Source organism: Ictalurus furcatus, chromosome 12 (genome assembly GCF_023375685.1).
Source record: "Ictalurus furcatus strain D&B chromosome 12, Billie_1.0, whole genome shotgun sequence".
NCBI lineage: Eukaryota > Metazoa > Chordata > Actinopteri > Siluriformes > Ictaluridae > Ictalurus > Ictalurus furcatus.
Genome location: NC_071266.1, coordinates 12,518,824 through 12,522,909, shown reverse-complemented (window position 1 = coordinate 12,522,909; position 4,086 = coordinate 12,518,824). Strand labels below are relative to the sequence as shown.

Here is a 4,086-nt window from a genome sequence, read left to right as displayed (position 1 = left end):
TGATAGAGGAGCACTAGCTTTGGGGGACTATCTGTTTATATTGAAAACCTCAATATCTGGCTCAGGTTGGTCCTAGCTCCTTGGAAAAAAAACCTGATCTCTATATATAAACATTTTGTACATTCTTGTTCCTTAGACTTAGAACTTAGATCTAAATTTAATGCTAAAGACTGCTCATAGTTCCATGTTTAGGGTCAATTTATAATCGGAAGGGTTTGAGTCTGTCTTAATTTTTTAGGGGGCACCTGGATAAATATAGTGTGCATGCAGAACATTTGAGGTTTGAGGGGTGAGATTTATTAAAATTAACATCTTTACAATACCATATTCCCTGCTTTACCTTCTAAATAAGTTAAACTCAGTTTTATACATGAATAAAAAAACACATTAGAAATGTTTTTATTACAAACATGTAAAGGTCCATCCAGTGCTAGTAACACACCAGCAGACTCCATGAACACAGCTAATGTGTTAATGAGAATAAATTAAATAAACATTCCAAACTTTACACAATGTTTTGTTAAACTATAGTTCAATAAACATTAATAAATGTTAAGGACACTTTATAATGCACTTCTCAGGTCAGAACTGTATGAATGGTCCGCCAAGTCATTAAACAAGATGCTGCAAGTTAAATATAAGAAAATGTGCAAATCGGAATAAGTTAATGAAAGTCCAAAGCTGTTCTTAACACAGAGGCAGTGTTGATACAAAGATTTGAGGAGCTAGATAATTCCTACTGAACTTCCATCCATCATTAGGTGTAAATGAGTGTAAAAAGATCCACAGAAGGTAGTTAAATCGGCTTGATGCGGCGTTAGAGAGCGCTGACCTTGCCCTCAACTAAATGACCTGAAGAGTGACTGTAAAACTGAGAACTCTGAGATCTTGCTGAAAATTCTTCAATACTGGAGGTTAAAAGAGGACGTTAACTAGGAAGAACACAAAGCTTCAGGCAAGGTCTTTCTCCCAAACTTCAGTTATTTCATAACTCCATGGAATGTTTTAATTTATATTGGGTGAAAATTTCAAGTTCAGAATTTCAGATGTTCAGAATTTCAAAAGTTCCAAATGACAGAAGTCAATAATTTCAGAAGTCCATCGTTTCAGAAGTTCAGTATTTCAAAACGGCAAAATTTCATAAGTTCTGAATTTCAGAAGTTATGAATATCACAAGTTACAAATTTCAGAATTTCAACAATCTAAAATGCATAACACCTCGGGATGCAGAAAGGAAAAACCCACACACTGAGCTGTTTGGATGGAAGTTAGTGGATGAAAAGCGCCTGAACAAAGCGTTTTGTAAAACAGTTTATAACTTTCTGAAGCACTTTCTGCAGCTGGAGATGGCGATGATCAACAACAACAAAAAAAGATCATATCATCCACATTAAAAGTTGTGTTTACACCAAACATAAAAAATGCATGATGTATAAACACATGCACTTATAAATATCCAAACTTGGACAGCTTCACCAATCACTAGCTTTTATCCCTTAAACTTCTCAATAACATGTCAAACCGTCACGCGTCATCGGTAACAGCTTGATAACAGATCAGCGGAATACCTTCACAGGCTCTCACGTGATATGAATTCTTAACATCTCCCAAGCATCATATTTTACTCTAGTGTTTCCTCAGCAGTATGTAAGTGACCAGCGCCAGCAGCACGGCGGTCAGCAAACCAATAACATGCTCGTGCACCGTGATGGCGCTCTCCAGAGAGTGTATGCGCTCCTCCATGGCTGTGGTGTGGATGTAGTCGTAGATGGAGGCTCCGAGGCTCCACACCACCCACACGGCATCCACCAGTGCCTTCATGGTTGGAGAAACCATCGAGAGAGAGATAGAGAGAGAGAGAGAGAGAGAAAGCGCAGATCTGAAGCACGGTCACTGTTCTCACACACTCTCTCCTCCCTGAGGAAAAAACCAAGACATGAAAACACATTCAGAAACTTTATCATGTGTCATGACATGAGAAGCAGAAGGTTGTAGGGGATAAAAATAAAAGAATGAGACTGGACCTAAACAGAACCTTCTGGGACGCCAAACTGCACTTTTAAAAGCTCTAAAGATTTTTCACTTCTGCTAACAAACTCGTAGGAGTCTGACAAGTAAACCTCTAACTCAGTGAGCATCAACTGACCAAATCACATACTGAGCCTGTAGCTCATAAAAAGACATTGTTTCAGCCCCTAAATATATATCGCTTTGAGTCCTTATTTAATGTGACATCTAGACATTAACAAAAGCATCTTTTTCAAGAGGTCATACATAACAACAAATGTAGCCTCATCCTGAACAAAATGAAAATTAAATAATTCTACCTTTACAAGTTTTCACTTGAAAATATACTGAGCTATATCGAAACATTTATGATTACTGACTATAAAGTAATACACTTAATGTAAAGTCAATGGTTAAATAACTGTCCTGTTTAATTATTAATATGTATTGTCCAGTTCAATTATTATATTAAAGGCAAACAGAGACAGACACAGAGAGAGACAGAGAGAGAGAGAGAGAGAGAGAGAGAGAGAGAGAGAGAATGAATGATGGAGTTGTGAGCTAGTTTGCTAGTTAGGTGTTTATAAAAACATTAACAGACCGTTATCTTAAAATTAGTAATACAAATACTTAATTGTGTAATTTTGTTCAGAAAAAAACACCATCCAAAATTCTGGACACACGGTATGATCGTAAAATCGTTAGGTCGCTGTGAACATAACAGTAAGTTATAAAATAGTCAAATAATGCCTCTTTTAAACAAACAGCGGAATTTACTTCCGGCATCGGTGTGTGACGTCATCACACCGGCGTCTAGGCTGCATGAATCACTAGTTTTAATTTCCTAGAAACATTTTTAAACATTAAACACACTTACTGGAAATCCTCGTATGACAGAGACGTGATGGAGGTAATCATCTAATCATCCGTTATGCCAAAGTTCTCGAGTTTTTAAATCATAATCGAGGCGGAGGTTTTTATTAAATCCCGGTCCACTGCTGCGTTTCCGCCCGGAACCACAGCAATGGCGGGGCTGCACCTCCATACTCACGTGACACCAATAATAATAATAATAATAATAATAATAATAATAATAATAATAATAATAATAGTCATCAGAACAAATTTAGAAATCTATTAAGAAGTTATTTTAAATTACTATTTATTAGACATTAATCTTTGCGATTTTAAGCCGTAATTGTTTAATTCTTTCTAAATTCAATGAATATTTACAATAAATAGCGGATTATATTTAATGTAATACACATACACGTGTTCAGCCTGTTTAAAACACATTTTATTTGATCTAAATACATTCATAAATGTATTACCGGCATGTGGTGTAATATATAACGTGAGCACAAGGCGTCGCCAAAGTCCACAAAGTGACCCAGGAATGATAACCCAAAATTGAAATAAGCTAAACATTTAGTTCTTCCATTTCTAGAAAATGATTTAATGAAATGTGTAAGTAATTTAATTTTATATTTATTTTATTCTATTTTCATATACATTTCATGATTATGACTTTAAAAAATATTTTCACTTAATCTTTTTTTAAAAATTTTTTTATCCAGGACCTACATTCTGGTACACACCTTTAAAAATAATAATAATAATAATTGTACAGCACTTCAAGCTACTACGTGTAGGAAAATTGCGCTATAATTACTGTTTATTATTATTAACAATAATTGCTTTATAATAGTATACCTTAATAATAATATAGTAATAACAGTAATAGTTAACTATTGAGATGGTTGTCTTTGTCATATCACTGTGTAAAAAATAAAACGTTATTAATCATGTACATAAGCTGCATATTGATTAGAGTCACCAGTAGGTGGCGCTGTGGTGCAGTTAACTTTCTCACAACTGATTGTCAGATTCCTCCAGGTTAATTGTGTGTAATTGTTCCCAATTTGGCTACTGTTGCATCCTGTCTAATGAGCTATAAGGTCCCCGTGTATGCAGCGTTTCCTCCAATCTGGCAACCTTGTAGACAGTTACAGTTAAACTCCACTCGGAGACACATTCAGTGCGTTTACATGGACAAGAATAATCCACTATTAACCTGAT

The 4,086-nt window shown here is 35.3% G+C and overlaps 1 long non-coding RNA gene across 1 annotated transcript; it reads right to left on the bottom strand.

Annotated features, from left to right (window-relative positions):
- Positions 1–383: 383 nt before the first annotated feature.
- LOC128616325 (uncharacterized) lies at positions 384–3,029 on the bottom strand. Its single transcript, XR_008387411.1, has 2 exons — positions 2,885–3,029; positions 384–1,917 (listed from the first exon to the last, which is right to left on the bottom strand). It is a non-coding gene; the product is annotated as an uncharacterized LOC128616325 (long non-coding RNA).
- Between the last annotated feature and the right edge of the window lie 1,057 nt (positions 3,030–4,086).